Source organism: Pyrus communis, chromosome 13 (genome assembly GCF_041283825.1).
Source record: "Pyrus communis isolate YQ-2024b chromosome 13, ASM4128382v1, whole genome shotgun sequence".
Taxonomy (NCBI): Eukaryota; Viridiplantae; Streptophyta; class Magnoliopsida; order Rosales; family Rosaceae; genus Pyrus; species Pyrus communis.
The window spans coordinates 4,895,135-4,913,854 of NC_142577.1; the positions used below are offsets into that span (position 1 = coordinate 4,895,135).

The following is an 18,720-nucleotide window of genomic DNA, read 5'->3' on the forward strand; positions in this document are numbered from 1 at the left end:
CTTAACCCTAAATTTTAAGCATATGGTTTATTCAGTTTTGGCTCATCAGTCTCCAATTGCAGCTGGAAGACCTTCTAAAATGGAGCATAGCATTTGTTATGTAGCCGGGTGTATTAGGTGTGGCATACACATAGTATCCGATGATACAACCTTCTTAAGGTATTCTGAAAGTTCATATAACCTTCTTAAGGTTTTCTGAAAGTTCAATTTATGATTTGACAATATAATGATATATCACAAGTAGGAAAGTAGATAAGCAAGATAAAATAAGAATGGCAATTACTTACGCCATATCAACAATTCATTCCTTTTCTTGAGGAGCAAGGGCCATGACAGGCAAAAAGGAGCTTGCACTTTGCAGCTGAGAAAACAAATTAACACTAAGTAAATCACTTGAAGGATGACAATTGAAATGAAGCACCGCAATATAATGCTAACTCGTGAAGCATCTACCATGTAATAACCAGCCATATATTCAGGGGTGGCACCAATTGGAACTTGAAAATCATACACAACCAATCCAACCTGAAATCACAATAATATGAACAGCCTTATTGATCTTGATAATAGATGGAAGATGAAAAGGACAGATCAGAAAAATACACAGATGAGATAATCCTTACTTTCGACCACTTGCTTAAGGGTTGTAGGTTTACTCCTCTGTTAATTAAAACATCTGCCAAATCCCTCCTTCGTGTCTAGGCACAATGGAAAACAGCAATCTAAAATGACGTAAAATACTGAGAGGGAAAACATATAAACAAGTGACAGGTCGCAATGTAAATAATGTTAAAATATTCTGTCACCCTTAGCGTATTTGTTCGGAGACATGTTGGTCGAGGCTTTTCAAAAGCTTTTACAAGTTCACAAGCTCAACAACTGGGAACATCTAGATAACAGAACAACATACTAATAAGTTCCTGAAACCGAACAAAGAAAGAAAAGATCGTTGCAGAATTGATACACAAAACAAGACGATGTGATGGGATATATCAATCACCTCTACTAAAGCCGCAATCAAAAAGCTATTGTTGCCAAAGTGTGAAATTATATCCCTCTTAAGCTGCTCAACATAATCCTTTATTGGAAGAATAAGCCGTCCTACAGCCGTCAAGCCGTCCTACAGCCGTCCTACCTTGTCCTACCTACACACTAGCCGTCCTATAGCCGTCCTACCTTGTCCTACCTACACACTAGCCGTCCTACAGCTGTCCTACCTTGTCCTACCTACACACTTGTATCATGTATATATATCCTTGTTATCTTGTAGAGAAACATAATGAGAAAAAACATTCTCTTCCATATTTTCCACATGGTATCAGAGCCGGAACCTTAACCGGCCTGACTCCATTGTTGTCCCTTCTCTTCTTCTGCACATTCGTTTCGATAATGGCAGAAGATAATCTTTTTGGCTCAGAAGCTGAAAGCTTCACAGCTCCTCGCCCTAGTTTTCCAGAAGCTGAAGTCAACCCAAACCAACGTTTGTGTTCTGTGTTGTTAAATGAGTTTAACTATCTTCCATGGTCTAGATCAATATCTCTTGCCCTTAGAGGAAGATCCAAACTTGGATTCGTCAATGGAAATATTGAAGCACCTGACGTCGCATCGCCGGAGTATGAAGCATGGCTGTGCAAAGACCAGCTGGTCATGTTATGGCTCCTCAATTCCATGGATCCTAAGCTGTCTGAAATTTTCAGTTTTTCAAAGTGAACCAAGGAACTTTCAAGAAGCCAATCGTCAAGTTGTGTGAAGGCTAGCCATGGAAGAAGAACTCAAAGCCTTGAATGAAAATAAAACCTGGAGTGTAGTTCAACTTCCCAAAGGCAAGAAGGTGGTAGGCAGTCGGTGGGTCTATAAAATCAAGTTTAATTCTGATGGCTCAATTGAACGACACAAGGCAAGATTGGTGGCTCGCAGTTTTACTCAAACTTTTGGAGTGGACTATAAGGAGACATTTGCTCCCGTGGCTAAGATGAGCACAATAAGGGTTTTGTTATCTGTTGCAATGAACCATGAATGGCCATTGTACCAAATGGATGTAAAAAATGCTTTTTTACATGGAGACCTCGAAGAGGAAGTCTACATGCAACTACCCCCGGGTCATCCACAAGCACATAATTCAGGTATGGTTTGCAAGCTTCATAAGTCAATCTATGGCTTGAAACAATCTCCTCGTGCCTGGTATGCCAAACTGAGCTCAGTACTTGAAAATTTTGGGTTCAAGAGAAGTCATGCTGATTCCTCCCTGTTTGTTCGAATAGGATCAGTTGGCAAATTAGTTGTACTAATCTATGTTGATGATATCATCATCACAGGTGATAACATTGATGAGATTCACACTCTTAAACATTCTCTTCATCAACAATTTGCCATTAAAGACTTAGGAGTTTTAAAATACTTCCTTGGGATTGAACTGGCCACTTCCCCCAAGGGACTTTTTTTGAGTCAAAGGAAATATGTGATTGACTTACTTCAAGAAGTGAAGATGATGGATTGCAAACCAACTCGTACTCCTCTTGATAGCAAATTGAAGTTGGACTTGACAGGAGAACCTCTCAGTGATATCAGTTACTACCAACGATTGGTGGGTAAGCTTATATATCTCACCATCACCAGACCGGATATAACTTACGCCGTCAGTCTTATAAGCCAATTCATGCATGCACCCACTGAAGCTCATTTAAATGTTGTTAAAAGAATTCTCAGATACCTCAAAGGCTCCATTGGTCGGGGAATCGTCATGAAAAACAATGGTCATACTCAAATCATTGCCTACACCGATGCTGACTGGGCAGGGAATGCTATTGATAGAAAATCCACTACTGGCTACTGCACGTTGGTTGGAGGAAACCTCGTGACATGGAAGAGCAAAAAATAAAATGTAATTGTTCGCTCAAGTGCCGAAGCTGAGTATAGAGCCATGGCTTCCACTGCATGTGAACTCATTTGGCTTAAGGGCCTTCTCTCGGACTTGGGGTTCTCAATCAACACACCTATGTCTCTTTTCTGTGACAATCAAGCAGCTATGCATATTGCCTCCAATCTGGTGTTCCATGAACGCACCAAACACATTGAAGTTGACTGTCACTACGTTCGGGAACAAGTCCAGTCCAAGGTAATTCAAACCACATTCACTCGAAGCCAAGATCAACTTGCTGATATTTTCACGAAGTCTCATGCTTCTCCTCAGTTTCAAAGTCTGCTCTCCAAGCTTGGATCAATTAACCTCCTTGATCTAGCTTGAGGGGGAGTATTGGAAGAATAAGCCGTCCTACAGCCGTCAAGCCGTCCTACAGCCGTCCTACCTTGTCCTACCTACACACTAGCCGTCCTATAGCCGTCCTACCTTGTCCTACCTACACACTAGCCGTCCTACAGCCGTCCTACCTTGTCCTACCTACACACTTGTATCATGTATATATATCCTTGTTATCTTGTAGAGAAACATAATGAGAAAAAGCATTCTCTTCCATATTTTCCACATAGAAATTTTCAGGTCGACGGGCCGAGGGCCCACTCCAACAACACCGATACTGTCCCCACTTAACCACCTACACAATCCTCAGGTGTGGGGTTTTATCACAAAAGGTCTCGATGTTAGTTAGAGAGGGGTATTTCTATTTAAAGCACTCTTCTCTTCTCCCTCTGTCCGATGTGGGACTGGGGGTTCCAACACTCCCCTGCACCTGAGACCCCACTTATGGGTCACATGTGAATTTCCACACATCGGCAACCACGTGGAGCCATGTCGGGACTCACTCAATCACGTGGGGCCAATGGGGACCCACCCAAACACGTGGCATCTTTGGCCTACGTGGACAATCACGCGGGGCCAACAGGGACCCACCTAATCACGTGGCAGTACGGGCCCGCCTCCTAGCTTTGATACCATGTAGAAATTTTCAGGTCGACGGGCCGAGGGCCCACTCCAACAACACTGATACTGTCCCAGTCCCACATCGGACAGAGGGAGAAGAGAAGAGTGCTTTAAATAGAAATATCCCTCTCTAACTAACATCGAGGCCTTTTGTGATAAAACCCCACACCTGAGGATTGTGCAGGTGGTTAAGTGGGGACAGTATCGGTGTTGTTGGAGTGGGCCCTCGGCCCGTCGACCTGAAAATTTCTACATCCTTCCTTGCTGTCCCATCTTGCCCCAAATCCTTGAAATTTGAGAGCACTCGAACAACTAGATATAATTGTGTTGACCCTAAAGCTTACGTGGCGCGCAGGCCGAGTAACTAATGAGCTAACTACGTCATTCGGTTGATGTGGGGCGTGCCAACTCATCGGCTGAGCTCGGCCAAGGAGTAAAATTTGTTGATGTTGCGTTGAACGCGCTACTGACTTCTTGATCTTGCAACTGCAATCGAGGAAGGAACACGTCTCGGCGTTCGGGTTCTCGAGCCTGAAGACAAGGCTGCTAGTTCTGCAAAGTTCACTAATCGTCGACATCACGTTCGGTCATGGTGATTATATTCGTAAGAGTATAAGCACTTCGAACCGGCTCCAAATTATACGGATACAGGTACTCAAAAGAGATGTATGTCTTGATGGTAAATGTGGTTTCGCTGTCAGAATGTCGAACTTTAAAACTCACTTGTGAGTATCCAATCATAAAACCACTCGACGTTCAATGTGCTAAATGTAGTAACTTGTAACACCTCACTTCGCGCGAGAAAGCTAATAAGATGACCTTTGCCAATAAGGATTCGAAAACCCTTTTTGACTGAGACTTGGATAGGTAACCAGTCGGCCTCGACGTAGTGTTATTTATCCAAACTGAAGATGCTCCTCAGTCGGTTGATTCTACGGCAATAGTGCTGTTTATCCAAACTGAAGATGTGTTGGCGGAAAAAGAAAATAAAAAATCTCAAGATGTTTGAGAAGTTTGAGCAGGGCAATTTGTGTGTTGAATTAGAGGGTCCTCGAATGATGCACCCCCTCCTATTTATAGCAACCAAACTCATCTTGGCTAAATCAGAACTATACTCGAATTAGGATTCTTCATCCTAGTCGACCCAGGACTTGGCCAATCCTACTCCTACTAGGACTTTGAGCCAAACTCTCTATCCGGCTACCTTCACTTCTCAAATCTTAGCGTCTTCACTCCATTGAGACTCCTTATCGTACTAGGACTTCGACACATCCGCTCTTATCCAAATCACCCATTCTTGAAATAGGAATCGACTGCCCTAACTGAGCGGTTTATGATGACTACCATAGTATGTTAGGAAAAGCTTTGGGCCGAATATAAACCTACACTCAGCCCAATAGTATTATTTTGGGCCCAAACATTGCCCCCTTTCTTCTGAGGTCATCGGCCTAGAACTCCTTAGCCGAATTTCGACCTTGAAGAAGTGAAATCAAACCCTAAAAGGTAACTAAAGGATAATGAAAAGCCTCAAATATTCCATCCATCAAGCGCATTTATGAAGCACGATCGCACGATCTGATTTTGTCAGACATCCTGCCACGTGGTATCTTCTTGGCATTTTTGTCCTTGACACTGGAACATCCTCTCACACCCCAAAACCCCACCACACCCTATCATTATAACTTTGAACTACGAATTTTTCGGTCTCATGCAACCTCGATCTGCGAGTTTCTTGGTCTCTTCATATGGATTCCCGAATATCCATGATGATTGTGAAACTGTCTAACTAATCTTACCATTTCTTTTCAAAATCAAATGATTGGCCTTCTTCCAAAACCCCTATAGATACTAAAAATCCTTCATTTTTCCTTTTACACCCTTAGAACTCTCAGACATTTCACTCTTAGATCACCCTTCAAAGCTCCCTTTCTAGCTAGAAAAACTCTTTTGAATCCAGAAATTCTTTCAAGTTCTCTACAATGGCTCACAACACCTTTATGTCCAAGCTTTCCGACAGATGTGCCAAGTACCAGGACTTTATGGACTGGAGTGCCATCAAAAACCTGCGATTTGAAGGTGACTTGAGCTCTTCCCATCAGATCATGGGACCACTCTTTAAAGACAATGTCCCAACATCCATTACCAACCTCCTCAAAGATCACTGCCTGGAACCCCTACTTCAAGGTTATGATTGGTCAAAGTGGGAATTGATTAAACCCCAAGGAGCTTGGCCTTCAACTACCGTGGCTTAGGTAATGTGGGTTGAAAGGATGGAGAAGTTCTTCAATAAAGAGTGGAGGATTCGCGGCATTTATGATGCCATCAAGCTCTCGACCATCGAGACCACCATGGACAAAGAACTTCTCATGGCAGCTCTAGGCTCTTGATGCTTGGCCACCAATACTATGGTCCTTCCGCTCGGCTCTATTGGTCCCACCATTCTCGACATCTCAGCTATTCTCGGGACCTTCCCTTTGGGTCTCCTGATTGACGTCTCCCTCTCTGGGTGCCTATCCAACCTCGACCTCAAGATGCTCTTTGACGAACACGTTGGCGAATCGCTGAGGAAGAAAAATCAAAAGCCCCTGAAAGAAGAAGTTCAGAAGTTGCACAAGAACTTCTTCAACTACAACACCTTCATTTAATATTTCGCTGACCGACGGGAAGAAAACCTCAGGAAGGGAGAACACGAAGCCTTCCTCTTCTATTGGTACAACAAATGAATTTGTTGTACCAAGTCAAATAAATGTTTGGTCGAGAACATGCCCGTTGCTGAAGCATTAGTCAGTGGTCATGTCCTGGCTCTTAGCTTAGCTATCCTTGCCCAACTTACACATTGCCTAGTCAAGATGACGGTTAACAAGATTGACCCACACCAGACTGGCTCACTCTAGGTTCTTCAACTCTGGCTGCAAGTCTATTTTTGCCACCCTCATGCCAGAAGTCCCCAACTTTATACCCACCGAAGCGTTAGGTTTTTAATTAGGCTTTAGACTCGCTCCTCCTCACTAGGCCAAAAAAGTTTTTAAATACTTTTTCGGCCTAGAAGACCTTTCTGATGACGAGTTTTTGATCTGCCGTCGTCAAGAATACCCCATTTTTATCAAGCTACCATCATCGGCATGGAGTGAAGCCGAAGACACTGACCTTCAAAAGAACTGGGGGTCGTTCCTTTTAATTCACAATCTTCCTTTCAGCTGTGATGCCAAGCATGCAAGTTGGGAAATCTACCAACCCCACTTCACCGCGTGGCAACTTGGTTACCTTCACAGCTGCCCACTGCCTCTACTAACCTTCCGTTCTCTCCTGAGCCGATGACGCCTTTCTGGTTCTTTGGAAAGAAAATGCAGGAAGGCCGAGCAAGAATTTCAAGAAAGGTGCAAGAAATTTCGGCTTCAGCCGAACATCCCTAAAACTCTCAATACTGCCACCTTTGTTGACTGGTGGGCCGTATATACTCCAGACTTTTTTGATGCACCAGTCGAAAACGTTATTAAGAAAATATTCGGCGATCGCCCGAGGAAGACTTCTGCCTCGACACCCAAAGAAACAGCTCAAGGTATTTGTCTGCGTCTATCATTTTACATTGGCCATTTGTTCGAACTTTCTTCTGATTTGATTTTCTAGGTAGTCATACAGACGCAGTAGCCGTGGTTGTGGGCAAGAAAAGACTTGGCCCTTTGCTAACGAAAACTGTGACCGCCTCGCCAACCTTGCCGAGCAAATAGTCTCGCCCAGAAGTTGAAACGATCGACGATATTCCTCACCCCAAAAAACATGTCAAGAAGTTGGTGAAAAAAAGGGAGCGGGAGGTCTATGTCATCTCCAGTCAGACCACAGGAGAAACCTCTGAGTCTCTTTGCACCTCTGTTGCTCAAACTTCGATGGATATGCAACCAAATCCTTCCGCCAATTAAGCAGTTGAGGTTCGTCCCACTCGACAAGTTGTGGTCGAACCAACCAATGATCTAGTGGTCAAAGCACCTGCAGCACTAAGGCCGGCCATTGCTCCTGTCTTGGAGGAAGTGGCAACCTTAGCCGAGATAAACCTCATCCTACATCCAAAAACAAGAACAATGGTCATTCTGGAGGAAGAGGTATGATTATGTTGCTGGCAACTTCTTCGAATAAATTCTGAATACTAATAACTCTTATTTTAGGACAAGCCCTGTTAAGGGGTCACCCTCGACCGACCAAACCCCTTACCACTCATCCTCCTCCTGTGGTTGAGGTGACTGACCATGTCGAACCTTCTGTAGCTGACCATAGGAAAAGGCCTCTGGTCGAGCATGAAACAACGGCGGAAACACCTATCTATTTGCAGGATCAAAACCTTGGCATTCCTCCACAAGAAGTCATTTCGGCTTTTGTAAGGTTCGATCTCTTTTTCTTGTTAGTTTTACTATAACAAGTCTAAACCAAGAAAAATATTAAATGTCAGATGCCTAACTATTCATTTCACCAACAATTCCATGTCCCGAAGGTTGTTATCTTTATTTCCTGGCCACCTCAGTGCCCATCGAACGTGGATAACCTCCATCGGCCGCGTGAATTGAGAAGCAATCTTAAACACTGGGCTTACCATTGAGCTCTCTAAGTTCGAGCAATGAACCAGGGGACATGGCCGAAGTCTCCTCTCAGCAGGTTTAAAAAAAATTCCCTCTGCTATGTTCCTTATAATTTTCCTTCTGCTTAAAATCTTTTCATGTGCAGCTTTCATGGGAGGTCTAGCTTGACGCTTTACTCTTGAATACTTTTGGAGCAACCGAGTTTTCTACCGCGTCGACCAAGCCTTCGAAGATTGTGTCTGAATCCAATGCATTTGCCAAGTTGCAAGAAATTCTATCCCTCTCTGCCTCACAAGTCCTTCAATGCAAAGGCCTCGACTCCGTAGGAGAGTGCCTGAACGACTTTGCAGCCGGTGGCTTACTGAGCACCAAAAATGTCGTCTACTTATCCGATCTCCTGGAATGGACCCAGTAGCACTTTATTACTTTTGAACAAGCTCTTTGGGCCGAGGACGACCTAAAGGCTGCAAAGATTGCTCATGAGGCTAGCTGGTCGGAGGTTGAGGCAATAAAAGCAAAGAAAGCACAGCTGACCGGTTTTGATCACCAAATTTCCAAGCTTCAACGTCAAATTGCCGAACTTCAGTAGCAAAGTTCGGCTGTTGCTTCAGAACTCAAAAAGAATTTTGAGATGAATAAGGCTCGACTGATGGATTTCGCGGCTGATATAAAGCAGATCCAGCAACTTCAACTTAACAAAAAGGCGAGGCAAGCCGAAATCATAATAAGCGAAGTATGGTGGTTGGAGTTAAAAGCCGCTCTTGAAGCCTTTCTTCCTTCGACCCCCAGGATTTTAGGAATTTTTTGTAATTTCTCTTGTACGTCCTTTTGTAAAACGGTTTGCCAAACCAACTCTCATTCGCTGAAGGTTTTTTGTCTAACTCGCTGATTATAAGCTCGCTCAACAATTTTTTTCTGTGCCACTAATAGATTATAAGCGTCAAGCTGAATTTCTTCCAAGTCTTCCAACTCTTGTCTTATGGCTTGGCTGTATTCGGCACTGAACAAACTACTTTGTTCAATCACTCATAACGAGTTTATACTCAGCTTGACTGGTAACATAACGTCGTGTCCATAGGTTAACGCGTATGGGGTCGTTTCGGTGGCTGATCGGAGTAAAGTTCAATAGGCCCATAATGCTTCATTTAGCTTCAAATGCCACATACCGGGTCTCTATTTTACCATTTTTTCAAGAATACCGATCAAAACCTTATTACTTGCTTCGGCCTGCCCATTCGCATGTGGGTAATACAGCATAAACTGCTCAAGTCGAATATTTAGATTCGTCGTATACTCCTTAAGCCTATTGGCTGTAAAGATTGTGTTATTGTCAATTATGATCGTTTCTGGCATGCCGAGTCTGGTCACAATAAATTGCAAACTTCTTTGTTCATTAATTTGACATATGATTTTGTTTCGACCCACTTAGTGAAGTAATCGGTTACCACTAGTATCCACGAGTGTTTTTCTGCTCCAGAATACGACATGATTTTGCCGATTACGTCCATTACCTATTCTCTTAATGGCCATGGTTTGGTAACTAAGTGGAGTAATTCAGCCGGGACTTTCAGTATAGGTCCATGAATCTGACATTGTATGCATCCTCGTGTGTATTCGATGCAATCCTTTAATATACTCGACTAGAAATAGCCGTGTCGGCGAAGCAACCAACTCATCATACGCCCGAATTGGTGAGCTCCACAAATCCCTTCGTGTACTTCGACGATTGCTTAGGCAGCCTCATATGGACCGAGGAACAATAACAATAAACCATCCTCACCCTTTCGATATAACTCATTCTGGTATGACACGTAGTTTGTGGCATGGACTTTTATCCTCCGGTCGTGTTTATCGCTATAGTTATCGAGATATTGTATAATTGACCTTCTCCAATAATCTGGCAACGTCTCGAAAACACATACTTCTACAGGATCTCCTCGTTCTAACAATGATGATGATGGTAAGGACATCACTCGTGTACGTATCACGTGATTGTGCTAGAGAACTTGCTGATTAACCAAGGCTGGGTAAGATTGTCGTCCTATAGGTATTGCCCGGCCTAGCTCGCCCCCCAGGAGTTGTGCTCTAGAGGTTATTTGAGCGAGTTCGTCCATATCAGTGTTTCAAACACGCAGAATGTGCTCAAATGTAATTCACTCAAACGACTTGGCCAAATAGGTGGCAACCATGTGATAGGGTTCCAAAGTACAACTCATGCAATGAAAAATGTCATTTAGTTAGTTAATCACAAGTTCAGAATCACCAAGGACGAAGACATGGGCTACTCTTAAGTCGTGAAGGACATGGAGGATGATGATAAGAGCTTCATACTTGGCCTGCTTATTCATACAACTGAAGTCTATCTTGAGAGAGAAATACCCACGGTAGTGACCGGGAAATTGAATGACCTTACCGACACTAGCCGAGGCTGAGGTGCTAGAACCATCAAAGTGCATCGTCCAGTAGTTGTCTCGTGTCTCGACCAGTTTGATGTCGACTTCGTTGCCCTCGAAACCATATGGAGAGGGGTGTTGGGCCAAAAAATCGGCTAGAGCTTGTCCTTTGACGACTTTTTGGGGCACATATTGCAAACTGAACTCTGATAATGCCATTGTCCATTTCCCAATTTGGCCTTTTACTATAGGTCGAGTAAGCGTGTAACGAATAACATCCGTCTAGGCGATGACCTGCGTAATTGATGGGAGCATGTAATGTCGAAGTTTTGACGTGGCGAACAACTAAGCCAAGCAAAGTTTCTCGACGGGTGAATAATTGATCTTAGGTGAACTCAGATTTTGGTTGAGATAAAAGATAGCTTTTTCATGCCTAACGTCGTTGTCTTTTGTGAGAAGGCAACCGATGTACTCGTCAGCCGTCGAAATGTATAACTTAAGAGGCCTACCGTGACAAGGCGGTATGAGGACCGGTGGAGTTGTAAAGGAGACCTTAAGTTGCGTGAAAGCCACCTGATGTTCTTCTCACCACTCCAACCTATCTTAGTCTTTAAGTTTCAAAAGTGTAGAGAACATTTTCATTTTATCCACCGAATTACCTATGAAACGGCGAAGAAAATTTATCTTCTCAAGTAAAGACTGGAGTTACTTCTTGGTCGTCCGAGGTGGAGCGCTAATGATCGCGCGAGCTTTATTTTCATCCACTTCGATGCCACAATGGTGCACAAGAAAACCCAAGAAGTTACCGGCTAATACACCAAAGGCGCACTTAGCTGGGTTCATTTTGAGATTATGCTAGCGTATGTGAAGGAACGCTTACCGAAGATCATCCAGATGCATTTGGTGGCTCTTCGATTTCATTACCACATTGTCGATATATACTTCTATGACCGTACCGATCAAATCATGGAATATGGTATTCATAGCTCGTTGGTATGTGGCACCAGTATTCTTAAGGTCGAATGGCATGACGACCTATTCGTACTTGCCCAGTGCCCCTGGGCAACAAAAACCGATTTTGTGAACATCGGCTTCGGCTATAAAAATTTGGTTGTAGCCAGTATGGCCATCCATGAAGGATAACATTTCATGATTGGTTGCAGCATCAATTAACAAATCTGAGAACAACATTGGGTATTTATCTTTAGGAGTTGACAGATTCAAATTATGGAAATCGATACAAATGTGTAGGGCGTCATTTTTCTTTAGCACCGGGATGATATTAGCCAAGCACTTAACCTATTGAGTGGTCCGAATAAACCCGACTTTTAAAAGTCGAACTAGTTCGTCTTTTATGCTAAGTTGTACTTCGGTCAAGAATCGGCGAGGTGGCTGTCAGAAATCCTTACAACCAGCTTTGATGTGTAATTCATGTTCAACGAGGTCCAATCGAGGCCCAACATCTTATGATAACTGCAAGCAAAATAATCTTTAAACTTGTTTAGTAATTTACAAAGCTCGATCTTCATGGAGTGGGGTAACAACGCACTAATAAATAACGGTCGAGGGTCATCGACCATTCCAACATTTATTTCTTCTAATGGGTCCTTGACTTAGGGCTGACTGTCTTCGAGTTCGGCCGGTGCAGCCTAAACTTTATCTAACGATAATACTGGGCCGTTATCTCCCTTGGCCAAAAATTTGATTAAGTTTATACCCGAATATGGATGCTTGGAAATAGCATACCAATGAGCCAGCAGACGTTCCATGGTGGATGAAACCGTGGCCCGGCGTCTTTCTCGTTTAGCGTCAGTCATCAGTGTTGGTAATTAAGTCTGCCAAGTCGACTCTCACCGAATCCTGGTGTACAGTCTCGGCGTCTACGTTGATGGCTTTTAGGACTGAGGTCCAAGTCAGCCATCTGTCCTCATTAAAACCCTGCAGGGTAATGTAGCCGACGTGATCGTCATAATAACGAGCTTGAATCATGTTGGTTTCGAATGGCTGATTATCAGCTGGGTATACCACAATCGATTTGTCGTCCCAAAAAATGAGAACTTGGTATAATGAGGAAGGAATGCATCTCATTTAATGGATCCAGTCACAGCCAAGCAATGCATTATATTCGGTCTTTGAGTCAATTATAGAAAATGCGGAAATGTGGTTGCGACTTGCAACGCTTACCTTTAACAGGAGCACCCCTTTGATTTAGGACTTGTCGTCGACGAAGCTGTTCATGGTTATTCCTGACAGTATGAGTTCGTCATTGGAGCGGTGTAATGCCTTCATGATGGATACAGGCATAATGTTGACTGTAGCCTCACAATCAAAAACATCTCAGAAATTGGGTATCATTCAATATAAGTCGTAACGTACAACGACTTCAAATGTTGGAGATTAATAAAAGAGGAGTGGGGGAACAATTCGACCAGGGCTGCTTTAAGTTTATCGTCCTTACTCGCTTGCCCATCTTCCGTGGTGGTGATGAAATTGACTTGTGTTGCTTCCTCGGTAACCACATCCCCATCCAAGAAATTTGGCTAGTGTGTGGTTGGTCGAAATTCAGCAGGTAAAATATAGACCATGCTGATTTCCATGCTTTCGAGGACTGAATGACCCATCGGGTCCTGGTCGTCTTCCTCCAGGTGATCGAGTGTAGTATCATGCTTTTAAGCATTCTCGTCACGGTAATCTTTTACCTCATTGGATGCTTACTCTTGTGGTATAGCACTTGGACCTGTTTCATTTTGGCTGTCGTTTTCGAGCATGCTTGTTGCTGAGGTTTGATTTTGTCCCTGCAGTGCTTTACGGGCTCGTTCTTCATAAGCGATTCGGGCGTTCCTTGTGTCTAGGTACGCATCTAAACGCGCCACACAATCCTTCTCATCGGCCGTAAGGCTGAAGAAAGATACGACCGAGAAGACTTCGAAATGATATCATAAATGCTGAAGATCTTCAAGGGAAAAAGGAAGATCGACGATGTCTATGTCTGTGTATGGGTCGACCTCGAAGTCGATGACTCGAGCCTTACGTATATGCTGGAACCTAGCCTTAATTGCTAGATCATTGGTTTTCTGGATAATCTGTTTAGCATCAGGGTAAGTTAGTGCCAAGTCGAGGGCTTCTTGACATGCTTTGGGCAGGCCGTACAAGTCATTGCCAGAGTGTTTCTTGTGAAATTCTCGCATATACTCTAAGGATTCGCCAAGGAATGGAGGGTGTAGATTTCGCTGGACTTTTCTTAATGGCTTTTATAGGGATAATGAAGGAAGCTTGCTTTCAGCTTCTTTTCTAAAATGCTTGAAACGAGCTTTCATTTCCCCAGGTCGAAGAAGAAGTTTGATGCGTTTCTCGGACTCTTCAATAGTGGTTTCAAAGTCGCGATCAACTGCCTTTTTCTCTTGAAGCAATTTCGCCATGATGGTCGGGGTTTGTTGGTCATCACCGCTTCCTGCTGCCTTTTTTGGCTGCCACTTGGTAGTCGAAGTAGCCTGCACTGTCTGTCGTCGAGCCATGCAGTCTATCCACTGGCGACGAAGTTCTGAGATTTGGATAATGCCGTATACATGCCAGTAGAAGAATTGTAACTATACCAACGTTGGTCGTGTGGCTCAGGTGGCTTGAAGGTTTTTTTAATCATCCATGAACTTGAACTGCTAGAGTTACCCGAGTCATAATCCTCATTATAAAACGGCACGTCAAAGTCAAGACGCCGTCTGGCTGAGGTTGAGCCGTTCGTTCTTACTTGAGGACCAAGCTCTTCGACACGTGTTTTACAACGACCACATAAAACCATTGGTCCATCAGCTTTTTCTGCATTAGAGTCTGACATAGATTCGACTATGGCCAGTCCCGAAAACTCCGTAGGCGATTCATTTGAAAATAAATCAATCTTGAGTCGCGGCTGGAAGTTCTGCTTTAAGACATGTTGTACTGGGATGAACTCGGCCTTCCCTTTCCCTTTGCTCTTGGGCAAATGAGCATCCACCATGCCAATTATCGTCGAGGGAAAGGGATTAACCTCGACAGTCATCTGTTTTTTAGGAAACTTTAGCTTGCCTTTATCAATCTAACTTTGAATGGCATCATGGAACACGACGCAATTGTTGGTGGTATGCTTGTTTGAGTTAAGGTACTTGCAATCTGTTTTGCCTTTCAACTCTTCGACCTTAGGAATGTTATGTCCTGGCCGAAGTTTAATGATCTTTGCCAACAACAACTGGTCAAAAATTGCATCGGCCTTGGTGATGTCAAAAGTGTAGACTTTTGATGTTTTAATCGTCTCTTCAGAGGCCTAGCAGGTTTTGGCATCCTTGGAATTAATTTGAGCCAATGCCTTGCAAACGTATGGTTTATCCATTACTATCTCAGCCGCATCCACACTGGCGTATTGGGAATCCTCGTCTTCGACCGATACGTAACTAACCGTGGGATTCTTGTATATCATTCCCCGGGATGGGGACTTCAAGATCTTTTCCTCTTGCAGCAAATAATCATACTGCTCGACGTGTTGGGCCAGTTTGTACATATCTCGGAAGTTTGCCCCCAAAAATTTCTTTTTATATTCCACATCCAGGCCGTTTAGAGTGCTTTTGATGAATTCAACTTCAGGAAGAGGTACCCGGCACCAATTTCTGGCCAACTTGAACCTTGTTTAGTATTCCATTGGCGGCTCGTCTGATGCTTGAGCCATCCTAGCTAGTGATGAAACTGACATTTCCATCCCCGGCTGATAGAATTGTTCATGGAACTTTTCGACCAGTTTCTCCCAACTCTGGACGAAATTAGGCGGGAGGTTGATGTACCAAGCAAATGTTGAACCTGTTAGCGAGAAGTTGAATAGTCGCAGTTTATGGAAGTCGCTATTAACATCACCACATTGCGCAGTGAACCGAGATACATGTTCTAACGAAGACAAGGACAATTCTCCAGCAAAAAGGCTGAAATCTAGGATCTTGAAGCCTTTACGATATTCAAACTTCTCCATATAAGCCGAGTATGGATGAATGAATTTTGGGAACTTCGGACCCTTTTTTAGGGCCAAATCGATCATCTTTTGGACCTCAATCATATTGACAGGTGTTGTTTCCACTCCCTGGTCGGATCCGTTTGATCTACTGCTTGATCCTTCTTTTTTTTCCAAGTCCATCGGTTGGAGCCGCGCAGATCTTGTCTCGACTTGCAGTGGATTACTCTTAAATGGAACTTGTCGAGGCTGACTGGCGTGTCCATCTTTGAAGGCTTTACTGACTAATAATTCAAGCAATCTAATGTGTGTATCACCAATACTTTGTATTACCTCGAGCAAATTGTTCGTTTTTTGGCCGATTGACTGCTCGACCTGCCGAAACTGCTCATCAAGTCGTCTTCGAAGAAACGACCTAGTCGGGTGATCAGAGCCTTCTCCACAATCTTCATCGCAGTCTTCCAATATCCCTTCGATTAAAATGCCTGTGGTTTTATTGGGAATTTCAGCGTTGCGAGGCTGGCCGTCGAGATAAACTTCCTTTTCTCGGTGCATCGCATTTGTAGCTTCAGGTGTCACAATAATAAGGGGATTTTGTGCCTATGACAAATCTTATCCAGGGCCCTGAACTGGTTGGTCGGTCGTTGACTGTCCCATGACTGTTTTCTTTTTTACTGACCGTGTCTCAATGGTCATAAACTTCGAAGTTTTAGCATTAGGTCCCACGGGGCGTGCCAAAATGTTGACCTTAAAAACAACAAAGCCTACGTGGCGCGCAGGCCGAGTAACTAATGAGCTAACTACGTTCTTCGGTTGATGTGGGGCATGCTAACTCATCGGCCGAGCTCAGTTGAGGAGTAAAATTTGTTGATGTTGCATTAAACGCGCTACTAACTTCTTGATCTTGCAATTGCGACCAAGGAAGGAACAAGTCTCGGCCTTCGGGTTCTCGAGCCTAAAGACAAAGCTGCTAGTTCTACGAAGTTCACGAATCAACGGTGCTAGGTTCGGTCATGGTGATTATATTCGTAAGAGTATAAGCACGTCGAACCGGCTCCAAACTATACGGATATAGGTACTCAAAAGAAATGTATGTTTTGATGGTAAATGTGGTTCGGTCGTCAGAATGCCGAACTCTGAAACTCACTTGTGAGTATCCAATCATAAAACCACTCGGTGTTCAATGTGTCGAATGCAGTAACTTGTAACACATCACTTCGCCAAGAAGGCTAATAAGATGACATTTGCCAATAAGGATTCGAAAACCCTTCTCGACCAAGAGTTGGATAGGTAACCAATCGGCCTCGACGCAGTGCTGTTTATCCAAACTGAAAGTGCTTTGGTCGGCTAATTCTTCTGCAATAGTGCTATTTATCCAAATTGAAAGTATATTGGCAGAAAAAGAAAATAAAAAATCTCAAGATGTTTGAGAGGTTTGCATAGGGCAATTTGTGTGTTGAATTGGAGGGCCCTCGAATGACTCACCCCTTCCTATTTATAGCAACCAAACTCATCTTGGCCGAATTAGAACTATACTCGGATTAGGATTCTTCATCCTAGTCCAACTAGGGCTCGGCCAATCCTACTCCTACTAGGATTTTGAACCAAACTCTCTATCCGGCCACCTTCACTTCTCAAATCTCAATGTCCTCACTCCATTGAGACTCCTTATCGTACTAGGACTTCAACACATCTGCTCTTATCCAAATCACTCATTCTTGCAATAAAACTCGACCACCCTAACTGAGCAACTTATGACCACTAGACAGCCCATAATACGTTAAGAAAAGCTTTGGGCCAAACATAAACATATGCTCGGCCCAATAGTATTATTTTGGGCCTAAATAAATTGTTAAGGTTAGATTTAAAAATAATAATAATAAAAAAAAAATTTTAATTTAGAAATACATAAACCCAAGGCATGCTTACTCTCTTTTATCCTTCTCTGGAGATTTGAAAGATCAGGAGGCTGATGCGCCTCTTCTTCCAGTTCCTATATCATTAAGAAAACAAGTGAAGTTACCCATGAAGATAGAATGCATCAACTGTTGATCTAATATTCCAATAATTTGCTTGCAAAAACATAATGAGGTCCAACAGTAAACCTTTTGGGTTAGTAATCTGAACTTGTCGGATTCTTCCTTAATGTTTAGTTGCATTTCCTCTTCACCTTCTTTTGCTTCCCTTGCCCTCTCTTCATCAATAACTCTTGATTTTTTCTCGATATCAAATTCATCCGAATCAGAACCTAAATCAGAACTCAAACCGTTCCCTACAACAACACAAGAATATATGATATTCAACCATTAAAGAACTAAAAGCACAACATACAATAATAGATAGACAAAACAATAAAAATTCCAATATCTCCATCATCACTTCCTTGGAGATAATCATCATAATCATCAGCAAGGGGATCATCACCAAAAAGACTGTTAGAATCCGAACCAGAAATTTCCTCATCTGCATCAAATTCTACATGATCCTCTACCTCATGTTCGTTCGGGCTGTCGTAATGGTCCGAAAGCTCAGCTTCCCTTGGGGTTTTAGGGGTGAAAGACCCTTTCTTTTGCCTCTTTTTGGGGGAAGCCTTGTTTGCTTTCGAACCCTTTCTCTTATTAAGCACAGAGATGACCATTAAAGCTGTGATGGAAAGACAAAAGCTCCAAAATTAGGGTTCCCAGATTTAAATTAACTGGAGGATAAGTGATAACTACACAGAAGCAAACAAATCACAATTAATGAAATGGAGCTTTAGCAGCAGAGCTTTAATGGCGGGTGAGAGGAGGATTGACTGAATGATGGAGGCAGGCAGCTAAAACAGAATTGAAGAGATGAGAGGAGAGGGGAGGATAGGATTTTGGTTCAGAGTTAGGGCTTTTGCATATGGTGCGACTCCCAAGCGTCAAACCCTAG

The 18,720-nt window shown here is 43.3% G+C and overlaps 1 pseudogene; it reads right to left on the minus strand.

Annotated features, from left to right (window-relative positions):
* LOC137737359 (26S rRNA (cytosine-C(5))-methyltransferase NOP2B-like) overlaps positions 1-18,442 on the minus strand; it is a 43,338-nt pseudogene extending 24,896 nt beyond the window's left edge.
* Between the last annotated feature and the right edge of the window lie 278 nt (positions 18,443-18,720).